Source organism: Erpetoichthys calabaricus, chromosome 4 (assembly GCF_900747795.2).
Source record: "Erpetoichthys calabaricus chromosome 4, fErpCal1.3, whole genome shotgun sequence".
Lineage (NCBI taxonomy): Eukaryota > Metazoa > Chordata > Cladistia > Polypteriformes > Polypteridae > Erpetoichthys > Erpetoichthys calabaricus.
This window is the reverse complement of record NC_041397.2, coordinates 269,486,151-269,500,587: the sequence shown is the minus strand read 5'-3', so window position 1 is coordinate 269,500,587 and position 14,437 is coordinate 269,486,151. Positions and strand designations below refer to the sequence as shown.

At 36.9% G+C, this 14,437-nt stretch overlaps 2 long non-coding RNA genes across 2 annotated transcripts in view; one reads left to right on the top strand and one right to left on the bottom strand.

Annotated features, from left to right (window-relative positions):
- The window catches only part of LOC114650873 (uncharacterized), a 19,400-nt gene extending 5,811 nt beyond the window's left edge, over nucleotides 1-13,589 (bottom strand). Inside the window, exons 1-2 of the long non-coding RNA XR_007934747.1 lie at nucleotides 13,371-13,589; nucleotides 7,434-7,479 (exon numbers count right to left, since the gene is read on the bottom strand). This is a non-coding gene — a long non-coding RNA (uncharacterized LOC114650873). The remainder of the gene's footprint in view (nucleotides 1-7,433; nucleotides 7,480-13,370) is intronic.
- LOC127527444 (uncharacterized) overlaps nucleotides 1-14,437 on the top strand; it is a 61,508-nt gene that overhangs the window by 32,193 nt on the left and 14,878 nt on the right. The gene's annotated exons all lie outside the window — the stretch shown is intronic.

Genomic DNA, 14,437 nt, shown 5'->3' with positions numbered 1-14,437 from the left:
TTTGTAAGTAAGCTGTAAGGAATGAGCCTGCCAAATTTCAGACTTCTACCTACACGGGAAGTTGGAGAATTAGTGATGAGTGAGTCAGTCAAACAGGTTCCAGTTATGACCATTACGCGTAGAATTTCGAAATAAAACCTGCCTAACTTTTGTAAGTAAGCTGTAAGGAATGAGCCTGCCAAATTTCAGACTTCTACCTACACGGGAAGTTGGAGAATTAGTGATGAGTCAGTCAGTCAGTCAGTCAGTCAGTCAGTCAGTCAGTCAGTCAGTCAGTCAGTCAGTCAGTGAGTCAGTGAGGGCTTTGCCTTTTATTAGTATAGATAGGAAGACAGCTAGCAGACCATTTCCGGGCCATTACAATCACAGACCTTACAAGGCCTTTTGTAGAACATTTCACATCCCTTGACAATAGCCACACTCATCTTTCTTTGTGTGTTTTTGATGGACTGAACGGTCTCCTGTCATTTGTCAATATTTTACATGTTCTATATTCTTACATTCTAAATTTTTTAAATAAAGGATTTCTCACAGCTTTACAAAGCGATAGATAAGTTGTTGTCAGCAAAATGCACACATCTGGGAAGTTTTAATGTTTTCAGCCACTAGAGATCTACTGTCCATAAGTTGTTTCAAATGAGGGTTTTTTTTTGACCAGCACACTTCAACTTCAGGCTGTTGAATTATGTCTTGAAAAAGAAAGAAAGCAAGCAGCTCACTGTAACTGACATCAGACCTCACTTATACCCTAAAAACTGAGTGCACTTTGTGGTGCTGGATGAGCTGCAGTGCATGTCTATTTAGCTCATTCACAATTGCATCTGACATGCCCTCACTATACACGTCACTAAAACTATAACTAGAATCTATAATATTGTCAATGGCCATTTCTAGAGAACTGTCACTATTACAACACGACAAATTGCTTTCTCCTTCACACACTCTCATGCTATTCTCTCAGTCACCTTCAGTCACATGTGTAAACTCCAGTATGATGTGGCTAGAAGTGGACATCTCATGGATAACAGTAAAGATATTAAAGATGACCCAATAAGCCAGTCTAATGGAAGAAATATTTGTTTGAGAAAAAAAATATTTGTATATATCTTGATTAAAATAACCAAGCCAATAGTTTTTAATATCTAAGAGATGCTTTTGAGCTATCATCAAACCCACAATATAGGCAAAGGATGCCAAATTAATACAAAAAGCATCTCTTTATTATAAGTAAAGTACAAATGAGAAAGATGAACAGTTAGAGTAATAAAAATTACAAAAATGAATAAAAGCAAAATAAAGCCTTGTTGCCTCCATTGGCCTCTGTGCAGATAGTCACCATGTCTAGAAGAAGGGCTTTCTCACCACTTCCTAACTCACCACTGCTCCAAACACCTCCCATTCCTCTTTCTTTAAAGTCAATGCCTCTCCTTGTCCTGCCTGTTGATACCTTATTATAAATCACCTTCCTGCCCTAAGTGTGCTGGACTATTAAAAAGAAGAGGCATTTAAACATCATCGCAGAGTTACATCTGAAGCAATCCCTATCATCACCTCCAGGGCCAGGAATGCCCTGTGGACATTCTGAGATCATTTCTCTATACCCTCCCTTCAGCAGACGCAGGTATTTCTGTAACTCTGAACACAGACTTCATTATGGCAATCTGGACTCCCAAACATAGCAAAATGAAAGTGAAGCCTCCTAAAATGACCATAAAAGCAGGGTTGTAACCTAACCAGCCTGCTCAAGGAGACTCACCGAAAATCCAGATGGCCTCAAAATTGCTAACTGCAGGCTTCTACTCTGGTTCTCCGCAAACAAGGCAAGGTGGCAAAATAACAAGAATATTCACCAAAAATGTATCAAAAGTCACATAAGAGGAGGAAGACCAAAAACCTTGCCATATGCATGGAAGGGCAGCAAAAAAACCTTTATAAAGAAAAGGGTTTCATAGAAAAAACAGAAAAATCCTAGCAAAGTGTTCAAAAGAGTAAAATTAGGCAAAAAGAAGTCGCCAAAAGGCAATCCAAAGACAAATGAGTCCCAAAAGAATCCAGTAAACAGAGTAAAAAGTTCAAAGAACCAGCAAAAATCAAAGAGATGGAAATACTCATAAATTCTTTAAATCACTTTAATGAAAATGCTGCTGAGGCCTGTTGTCTGTCAGAATATAGTGCTAGTGATGGTCTCAGTAGCAGTGTTGTCAGGGTGGCCCCATCTCTTGGGAAACTACCGAACAAGCACAAGGAACATTGCTACATTTAAGACACAGTACGCAATTAACCAAAAACAAAACTGATAGAAACTGTACAAAAATATGAAAAAAAGATAAAAAATGACAAAAACAAAAATAAATTCTAAAAACATATATTGATACCCATTTAAAGGGACAAACATCCCTGGCAAACCCCTAGGTAAATGTTCCTCCATACATCTGTTACTGCCAAAGAACTACAGACGGAGGCACCATCACAAAGTGTGCCCTGAGTAAAAAGTCCCATGTTCTTTTAGGACTAAAAGGCAGACATTATGGCACTGGGTAGACTTTAACAACCCCCTAACAAAAGAAGACATTAACTCTTAAAGATTTTACCAGATGTCATCATAGGAAAGTTGGCTCTGTATTGTGATTTGGGAGACTTAATTTAAATTAATCTCTGGACATGATTTAACACAGTGACTCGATGAGAAGCCAAGTGAACTTGGGTTTGGGAGGACCAGCGTTGAAAAAAGAGAACACATAAAGGCAAGAGACTGTGGCAACACGGGAACTTAATGAAGTAGTGAGGTGAGAAAAGGACCAGCCTCACTATCTGCTACATAAAGAAATCATTTGTTTAGGAAGGTCCAGATTGGTGTCAGTGTTTGTTATTTTATGCTATTTATGTTGGTAATGTGTTACTTCTGGAAATTATTCCTCCCCTGGGTGCTTTATTTTGTAACAAAAAACAATTTGATCTATTTTAGCCATCTTGTTATTAATTCATTGTTGAAGGATGGCACAAGACTGTCCTCTGTCTTCCACATCACACACAATGAGTTCAGCTGGAAATGTATCACAAATGAAGCCCACACCATATCTTTGCAGTCTGATTTTGTAGAGAAGGTGGAGGAGATGCACATGAAAGAATTGCTCAGGTAAGAGGTGCAGTAACGTCTACAGGACAGTAGTGAGACCAGCTGTGTTATATGGGTTGGAGACGGTGACACTGAAAAGAAAGCAGGAGACAGAGTGGCAGAGTTAAAGATGCTAAGATTTACACTGGGTGTGATAAGGATGGATAGGATTAGAAAGGAGTACATTAGAGGGTCAGCTCAGGTTGGACGGTTGGGAGACAAAGTCAGAGAGGCGTGATTGCGTTGGTTTCGACATGTGCAGAGGAGAGATGTTGGGTATATTGGGAAAAGGATGTTAAGAATAGAGCTGCCAGTGAAGAGGAAAAGAGGAAGGCCTAAGAGAAGGTTTATGGATGTGGTGAGAGAGGACATGGAGGTGGTGGATGTAACAGAGCAAGATGCAGAGGACAGAAAGATATGGAAGAAGATGATCCACAGTGGCAACCCCTAACGGGAGCAGCCAAAAGAAGAAGAAGAAGAAGCAATCTATTAGAAACCTCTCGGTTTTACATTCAAGTAAAAAATTTACCTACAGTATGTGACAACTCCTTCGTTGTATGAAGTTACTTTTTTGAGCTGTAAGGCATAAGCGTCATGTTGCTTTTAATATTTTTTCTTACCACACAAAATATTCTAAAAAGTTTCTCAGAAAGAGCTATTTTTACATTTTGGTGGGTTGCTTTATCTCAGGTGTTAACCTGATAAAGTATTACTTGTGTACACCATTCCCTTGCACCAGTTATCAGTTGTTAATCAATGGCATAGCTCAGACTGAAGGAGACCACATGAAGAGACATCATCTCCTGAATGTTAAATGTGACTCACTTAGCCTTTAAGGGTGTGAAGACATTTTTATATTAACGTGGAAACTGCTGTCATTTGGAAGAAGTGTATTTTTAAATGAGCAGACAAGTAAATAAGAAGTAATTGCTCCTTTTTAGCATGCAATGTTGTTCACAACTGTGTCTAACTGTGTCTGTGTAAACAAAGGCGGCACGGTGGCGCAGTGGGTAGTGCTGCTGCCTCGCAGTAAGGAGACCCGGGTTCGCTTCCCGGGTCCTCCCTGCGTGGAGTTTGCATGTTCTCCCCGTGTCTGCGTGGGTTTCCTCCGGGTACTCCGGTTTCCTCCCACAGTCCAAAGACATGCAGGTTAGGTGAATTGGCGATCCTAAATTGTCCATGGTGTGTCGGTGTGTGTGTGTGTGCCCTGTGGTGGGCTGGCGCCCTGCCCGGGGTTTGTTTCTGCCTTGCGCCCTGTGTTGGCTGGGATTGGCTCCAGCAGACCCCCGTGATCCTGTAATTAGGATATAGCGGGTTGAATAATGGATGGATGGAACTCTTTACAAAGGAGTTCTTATATGGAGCGATAGACAGATAGATAGATAGAAATGTTTCTAAAAATATCTGTAGTCCAGATTAATTAAAAGTAAGAATGACACACTGATCGGGAAACTTGATGGAATAAAAATCTTTGCAGCCAAGGGGGTCCCACAAGCTGATACATTTTGGCATATTCTCAGAGTAGCAATGTACCAAAGGTTTTATTTTATGATTAATATTTAAAGTTGGAGGGTCTCAAATGTAAGTTTTTAAATGTAAGTTGATCCAGACTTACTTTTTTTTGTATTTTTACCTCTGGATAAACACTGAACATCACACAGCTTAAGTACAGTATGTGTAATATTTTATGTCTACAGTGGTGTTTCACACATTGTCCATTCATCCATCTTCTTAACCCATTTATCCAGGGTAGGGTTGTGGGTAAACTGTAGTTTATCCCAGCAAGCATCAGGCACAAGGCAGGAATAATCCTTGAACAACAGAACATGAAATCTAAACAAATGAAAAACTTTTATCTTAAACCATTAAATATTGTTTTCCTTATTGTACAAGCAAGATTTATTGACTTTTCAAAAAAAATGTATTTAAGATAATTTTACTTATATTAGTAAATCTTAAAAAATAAAGTTGGCTTGCCCCATTAGCAGATATTTTTTCAGAATAAAAGAAAAACAACTATTTTATTTAGCAAAAAATATGTCAACTTTACCACAATTTACTTTCTTAAGAGAAGCTAAATAATCTTAAATACACATTTCTTGAAAAGTCACAAAATCTTACAATAACAAAAAAATGTAATGGCTTGAAATAAATTTTTTTCACTTGCTTATGTTTCATGATTTGTAGTGTGGGAAGGGTGCCAGCCCATGATAGGGTGAACAGATGTAGTAAGGACAACTAAACAATTCCAATTCACCTAAGCTACATGTCTTTGGACTGCAGAAGGAAACCAGAATGCCTGGAGGAACATTTCACATGTACCTTTGCTTCCCTGTTGCAAGGCAGCAGCACTACCACTGCACCACCATGTACACACTGATGAGCTCGATACAAAAAATGATTTAGTTGACTATACTGCAGGGAAAATGTTTTAGAAATTGGCCAGACTTTCTGATGCATATGTGGTTATTAACTCTTTGAACAATGTAGATTGAAATTAGAACCAACTGTTCTAAGTAGTACCTTTACAGTATAAAGGATCTTAAGGTATTCAAATGCCCTCTCCTTGGATAAACAGCACAAACTTCAGAGAACCATCCAGAGAATAATAAAAATGTAATTATATTTTAAAATATAATGTTGTTTGTGGTAAGTCAGTGTGATCTCGCACACAACTGCATAAACTGTCAGACAGAGCCTCTCAATAACAATAAGACTGTATTACCAGGACCCCCACCACCACCACAACAGCCCCATGCCATAATCATGTTTAGGTAAGCGCTGATGTAATATTTTTCTTGTGATTTCACAGTTGCTTTATTTTGGTTTCAAATGTGGTCCTCAGTTGCTATCTTTCCTAAGTCAATGTATTCTTCCCATATCAGTGTGTGAATCGGGTTGGAATTTCAAAGACAAGCATATTCATTTGCATAAGATTTGTGCTGTACTATAATGCACCCTGGATTGATTCTTGCCTTGCACCTAACGCTGCCACCCTGAATTGGATGAAAGTGTTTTTGAGTGTTGCATTCATTTCAGCAGTCATCGAACATTGGAACAATCTAATCGAGAACAGGCCATTCAGCCCAGCAAAGCTTGACAGTCCTATCAACTTAATTCTTCAAAAATAACATCAATTTGAGTTTTGAAAGTTCTTAAATTCCTACTGTCTACCACACTACTTGGTAGCTTATTCCATGTGTCTATGGTTCTCTGTGTGAAGAAAAACATCACACTGTTTGTGTGAAATTTACCTTAAACTATTTCCAATTCTTTCCCCATGTTCTTGATAAACTCATTTTAGAATAGCAGTTTTGATTCATTGTACTAATTCCATTCATAATTTTAAACACTTCAATCATGTCACCTATTAATCTTCTTTTGTTTAAGCTGTATAGGCTCAGCTCTTTTAATCTTTCCTCATAATTTGTCCCCTGTAGCCCTGGAATGAGCCTAGTTGCTCTTCTCTGGACTGTCTCTAGGGCTACTATTTCTTTTTTGAAGCCTCAAGACCTAAACTGAACAGAGTGCTCCAGATGAGGCCTCACCAGTACATTATAAAGCTTGAGAATAACCTCCTTTGACTTGTACTCCACACATAAGAGTGCTATATAACCTGACATTTTGCTTGCCTTCTTAATGGCTTCTAAACACTGTCTGGTAGTTGATAGCTTAGAGTTCACTATGATTCCTAAATCCTTCTCATAAGGTGTACTTTCGATTTTCAGACACCCGGTGTATATTCAAACTTGTGTTTTTAATTCCTACGTGTAATACTTACATTTACTGACATTACATTTCATCTGCCTCAAATGTGCCCAAGCCTGTATGCTGTCCAAGGACCTCTGTAATCACTGAATGTATTCTAGATTATCTGCCAATCCACTTAACATTGTAATTGTATGCCAACCTCCCATTTCCACCATTATTTCAACTTTCCTCCCAGGACAGTTACCACCAACAAACCTGGATAAATCAACATCTTCACCATCACCTCCATTGTGTGGGACAAAAATAACACTAATGGATACAACATGATCCTTTGGTTTCAAGAAAGACAGATACAATATTTCATACCATCAAGGAATTTTTTGTATATCCATCCATCCATCCATTTTCCAACCCACTGAATCCGAACACAGGGTCACGGGGGTCTGCTGGAGCCAATCCCAGCCAACACAGGGCACAAGGCAGGGAACCAATCCCGGGCAGGGTGCCAACCCACCGCAGGACACACACAAACACACCCACACACCAAGCACACACTAGGGCCAATTTAGTATAATAAAATAAAATATAAGCAAAAAAATCAGCATACTTCTCCATTTCCATCATTTGTCCTTAGATTCTGGCCTTGTTTGGATCTAGGAATAAAAGCAAGAAAATATCCTTAATGTAAATAGCTTTTTTAATGACGAAGTGTTGGGATGCTGAGTAAATCAAAATACATTTTAAAATGAATCCAAAACAAAATGGCTTTCGGGCTGAACATCAGTACAGATTTCTAGACTAATGTTGTAGTTATAGTATTAAGCATTTCAAAAATGAAATAGTTAACAATATGGGAAATTCAATTTACTTTCAACAAAGAAAAATATAATGATGAATTTTTCCACTTTGACAGCAAACCTTTTCAGTCAATTGAACGTTCAGAATATAATAAAAGGAATGTCCTTACACCAACAGATGAATCTTAAAAAACATATATTTAGTGATTTGAAAAATGTGAACGTTGAGATATGATCACATGAACAAAATAGATAGATAGATAGATAGATAGATAGATAGATAGATAGATAGATAGATAGATAGATAGATAGATAGATAGATAGATAGATAGATAGATAGATAGATAGATAGATAGATATAGTTAAAAAGCTTCTTTAAAAAGGAAACGTTAGATAGCTTTAGTTAGAAAGCTTCTATCTATCTATCTATCTATCTATCTATCTATCTATCTATCTATCTATCTATCTATCTATCTATCTATCTATCTATCTATCTATCTATCTATCTATCTATCTATCTATCTATCTATCTATCTAAACAATGACGCCTGCTTCAAAACTACTATAGAGCAATTGGGTAAATCAGAACTCAGCAGAGAGTATCAGGCAAGAGGTATAGCATAAAGTGTGTTGAGCACAGCAAATGTTTTTGAAATTTGTATGTCTATGCAATCATGGACAAATGAGCAAAAAAAAATCAATTAGTCAAAAAGAAAAAAATAATAAGCAAAAAATCAACAAGTACACTCTTAAAAATAAAGTGCCAGAGTGGTTCTTCAGAGCAATGCCCTACAGGAACCATTTCTAGTTCCCAAAAGACCCAACCACATGACGGTTCCAGAAAGAACTTTTGTTTATGTAGATCCATAACAATCCACATACAGTGAATAACCATGAATAGATGGTAACAAATATCTGTTACCGTCCTGCTAGGTAGCCTATCATATGTTAAAGATTTCAGTTTGTTTTTCTGTACTTTAGAAAGTTCTTCAAAGCACATTGAACCAACTTCATATGCAACCAACCCTTCACTGAACGAAATGGTGCTTTGTTAAGCAAAGACTTTATGAGGAACTACACAACCTGATAAAGAACCATAAAATGCCATTAAAGAACCAGTATTTTTAAGAGTGTAAAGCAAGATGCTGTTTAATAATTATTGGAAGTCTTTAGCTGATGTTATTACTGCCAGATGTGGTAAGGGGCAAATTACCAATACATGTGTGCAGTTTTGACACTAAGTTTGTTTCATGTTTCATTTACTTATTTTACTAACCTTTGTAAACCAGTCCATTAGCATGGTCAGATTGTTGTTCATTTTGCTTATTTAATTTTAAATTGTCTGCAGTCATTATTAATAAAAGAATCAGTAATGTAAGTTTGTGTTTTCAATTGATTTGAGTGTCTCCCTAGTCCATATAAACATATAAAGGACAAATTTCAGGTATAAGCCAAGTTCCTTTCAACAATGTATTAGAATTTTCTGGGTCTTATTTTTCCAGTGTAGGATAAAAGGAAGTCAAATGTTTTTCTAAGAGCAAAAGCACTTGGCAGGACAAACCTCATGTATCACCTCCTCTCTGCTTTTGTCAGTTCATTGACTTTCTCAAAACTTGAGATAGTTATTTCTTTTGGAAAATTTGTTTTGCACTGAAGCTAGTCTCACATCACTTGGTTTTCTTGACAGCTGGTGTCTTCCTTACCCCCTCTATCCTGATTGCCAGCTACGTCAATTTTAGTTTATGTTGAAATTTAAATTTCTTATCTGACATTAATGTTTGATAAATCAACTAACATGTAACTTAAAATGACTCCTTTCATAGAGAGCATCATAAAGTATTCTAGAATGCAAATATTTGTGAGCACAGATGCAATGATGGCTCTAAGGTAGAGGTGCTTGTGCAGCCAGCGTCTGAAGATGTGCTGGGCTCAGCAACACCATCACTGCATGGAGTTGCGTCATCAGCACATGGGTCAACATTTGTAGTATTATCTGAAATAGAATAAACAAAAGGTGGGCTTTAACCCACCTTTTCACATCGACTTTGATATCTGACTGCTTCTTTTTTATTTCAGGAACTGTGTGACTTTCTGAACTTGAACTTTTGAGTGTCTCTGCCATGCTGTATCACTACATAGCTCTGTTTTCTCGCTTATACCACTGCTTAAGCCAACAAATAGTACATTTTCCCTTGCCTTCATTTGCTGAAATCCTTCTTTTTTCCACATGATTTTATCATTGCCTTTAACAAAACACTGAACGGAAGGTGATATTTATATTGATTTTCAAATTAAAATATGCAAAATTCTGGGAGGAATCAGGATACAGTGGTAGGCACGTACACATGCATAAAATTTCACATTCATTGTGATTTGTAAAGGGGAAGTGCATGGATCTTAGTGTACACACCGTTTTATGCATATGGATATTTGTGCATACACATGTTTCTGTTTTTGTCGGTACACCATGTTTTAGTGTGAATTCTACTCGTTATACATGAGGCCCCAGGGCTCTAAGGGGACGCTAACATTTACCATAGAAGTCCCTGCTCCTCTTTTTGCTACAGATGTTTTTTTTTTAATTTTGGCCCTATGTTTGGAATCAGTGTCATGCTGTAAAATGAAGTTGGGGCATATCAAATGCCTCCCTTATGATATGGAACCTACCTGTACTTTTCAGGAGTGATTGGGCCATCCATTTTGATCAAATTATCAATACGTTTTGTGGAAATACAGCCCCAGACCTGCAGATAACCTCCAACTCTCTTCACTGCTGCCTATAGACATTCATCCACGTACCATTCTCCAGCCCTTCAGCGCACACACTGCCTACTGATAGAGTCAACAATTTCATATCTAGACTCATCTTCTAAAGCAACTACTGCCATTTTATTGCATCCAAAATGATTTGTTGAGCATATATTTCGACTTCAGAGGAATGGACTTCTGGTCACAACACTGCCATGAATAACACATCTGATAAGATTCATTTGGACTATAGATGGGTGTGTCGGGAGTGGGTTCTGAGCTTATAGCAGTGCTAGACATCGTCCAGTTTCAAGAGGACGTAATCTTGATGTATTTCTTATTTGCTGCACTCGGTTTTCATGGCCAACCACTTTGTTTGTGGTCCTCAGCTTCGTCTGTTTGTTTTTGCTTCTGCTGAAGTGCTTGGGTAGCGCACTTGGAAACACCTGTCTGCCACAAAATATATGCTTGTGAGAGACCTTGATGATGCAAGATGATGTCTTGTCACTATGCTCCCTTTTGATTTGGTTGAAGATTGGCAGTTTAAGCCGCCACATCTACTGCAACCTCACCTTTCTAGTCTGGTTATCCTTTCAACATACACATCATGTTATTGATCATTACCACCAGTTTATTATTTGCTTACTCAAACACCTGGCTATATGCATACTAAGATCTCATGTTTTTAACTGGAATATGATCTATTACTATGTACATTTCTGTCTTTAAGAATATTCAAGTATCATATTGTACTGCTTCACTTTTTGCAAAATGAATATTTGGGGTTCTAAAATACTCTCTTTTCTATTGACACACTAACCCAGAAGACATAAAATAATATTTACAGTATAATGAATGCTCACATGTGCAAATGGGACAAAATCAGCTCTTGTTTTCTTGTTATTTTAAGTGGCGTAATAAAAATTGAGGTATTTTGAATATAAATGATAAAGAATCAAATGATTAAATCATAGCAAGTGAGGGAACTAAAATTAAGACCAAAAGTAATTTCCATTAGTAGCAATAACTGACATCTACTTTTAAATATTAAATTGGCTGGAATGAAAGCTTCCAAAAACAGCCGCCGTCCAGGAGCTGATTTGAGACCCCCTGGTGTTGAGCCTTCTTCTTCATACTTTGATTATAATTGAGGTGAGCTAAGGGCCACTTACTCATGAATGACTTTTCACATTGGGGACGGTGTTTTCTTTAATCTTTAATCCTACTTTGTCCTGAACATTTCGTTTCAATGCATTGTAGAATACTCTCTCCTCCATCTGTCCCAAACACATCTCATTAACTATCTTTTATGACTAACATATAAAAAAATTAAAAGTAAATGCAGTGAAAAATATACAATTTGAAGGCACACTGCAAGGATGCTCAACGTACTGCTCTGAAATTAAATGAATTGAGGAAAACACCACCAATTTAACCTGACATTAGTGGATTTATTTTCAAAATAATCAAACAATATGGTAATACAGTTGTACTGTATAGCAGTTAGTGTTGCTGTCTCATGGATCCAATGTCCAGGATCTAAATCAGAGCTCAGGAACTTTCTGTGTAGAACATGAACCTTCTCACTTTGTCGGTGTAGGTTTTTCCTGCTGTTACTCCAAAAGGAAATGGAGGTTAGGTGAGTCTGTGATTTCAAATTGGACCTATGGGTGTGAGTAAAGCCTACAGGGGAATTGTGCCCTGGCTAAGACTGGTTTACTGTTTGGCATTTGATGCTGCCAGGCTCTGATCACCATGACCCTGAACTTGATTAAGTCAGTTTGAGAATGTTAAGTATGTTATAAATTAATAACTAGAACTGGGATCTTGCAGTTTGATTAAATATGTGATTAATATTACAATACTACTTATGAGATTATAAGAACAATATTATAACACCACTAACAACATTATAAGAACCATTAATACAAAAATATGAAGACCTTAATGTGATTAGTAATCTTGCAGCAATGTCCTGTGTATGATGTACTCCTCTAATCTACAATGGATTAATTCCAAAATGCCTGATGTGGCAATTGGGTAAGTGTTTTATCAACTGTCCTATATATGATAGTTCTGTATTTAGTGAGTGGCATAATCTATTCTTGCATTTTGCCTTGAGAGTTGTCACGGTGCTCTGCTATGTGCAAGAACAGAGTAGTTTGTACAGTTGTGTTGAATTTCTGAAGTGGTAATATTAGACTGGCCATCTAGCTCTGTGAAGAGGATTACTTGTGTTCTGTTTTGTGTGTTGTATTTACCCCATTTTTTGAAACCCATTCAACACCCAATCCACCCGAAAGAGTGTCTTCCATTTTTCCCTACAATTTTTTTTATTTGGGTATTAGGAGTTTTTTTTTGTCTTCTTAGGAAGTCAAGGTTGGTGGGCTATCAAACAACAAGGCCTTTTTAAAGCATATTGAGGCATTTCTTGTTTGATTTTGGGGTATACAAGATTTAAATTGTTGTTTTACATTAACTCAGCATATAGTAACAAATACTACAGGTTTTAAACTATTATACTTAGAAACGGTCTTCCCAGCTTTAAATGTTTCTGCACTGAGGCAGTAAGGAACCTGGCCTTTTGATTTTTTAGCTACAAAACTATTATAATGCACTGAGGTTTTACACCAAAATGTAGCCTACTGCACCATTTTTGTCATTTAACATTTAAAGAAATTCACATAGAATCATAGCACTTTTCCTGAAGTGTATTTTTTTACATTTATCTATGACAGTTAAAAGGCAGGACAACACTAGACCAAGTCGTCCATCATGCACAAGTGACAGGCACCATATGATCAGCTATGCCACACTAAACAAGACAAATCCTTTAAATATAAAGAGAGACATGGAAATTTAGAAATCATGCAAGCTTCAAGTAATTGAAAAATGCTAAAAAAAATAAAATAGTGCTTTTGTGCAGGATTTTCTATACAGTGTCTAGAAAATTATATTTTTGTCCCATTTTTTATTGTGACACAATGGAAAGTACTCACCTTCGTTGCCTCCTGGTACAGCAGTAAATGACTGGACAAACTAAAATGAGGCCAATTCCACATAGTGAGAAAAGCACATATTTCTGCAGTTCTTCTGTATTGATCACAGCTGAAAAATTAAACAGAAATCAATAACTAAAATACACTTTATTAAAAAATTGAAGGTTATGCACCATCACATAAATATCAATTCTGTTTCACAGTTCAAAAGACCAGGGTTCACATCCTCACCCAGTGAAGTTTGTACTTTTCTCGACTGTGTCCATGTAGGCTTTCTCTGGGCGCTCTAATTTCCTACCAATTACCAAAGCCATGCATGCTGAGTTATTTAGTGACTCAAAACAGAAGTTGTGCAAGTGAGTTTGGCCAACAATAGATTAACTCCTTGTCCACTTGTCTTTTACTCAATGCTCCTGCCTTGATAAAAAATAATCAATAAAAATAATAATAAATAATAAAAATAATAAAATAACTAATAAAAAATAAAAATAATAATAATAAAAATAAAAATAACTTAGTTCCTGTTCCAAATATCAATAATGCACATAGTATTCATCTCTGCCCCTCCAAAACATTATATATGGCTCTATTAAATATTAGAGCTTTAACTAACAAGACGTTTTTTATCAACAATCTTATTAGTGATAAAAAAATAGATTTTATTGCACTAAGTGAAACGTGGCTTAGCTCAGATAGCGCAGCTGTTCTAATCGTATCTTGCCTCCATATTACAGTTTTACTTGTGCAGATCGCCAAGGAAAAAGAGGCGGCGGCTTCGCAAACATTTACTCAAACCGGTTAAACTGTAAAGATGTCAGTTTTGGTAAATTCAAGTCCTTTGATTATCTCGCCGTTGTTATTCATGGAGATTCTCACGTTCTAGTATTATCCGTGTATAGACCTCCAAAATTCAATTTTTTGAGGAATTCTCTGACTTAATGTCAATTTTAACTACGAACTATGACACACTCTTAATAGTCGGCGACTTTAATTTTCATATAGATAATCAGTGTGACCAGAAAGTAAAAGAATTTATGAACCTCCTGGACTCTTTTGATTTGAGACAG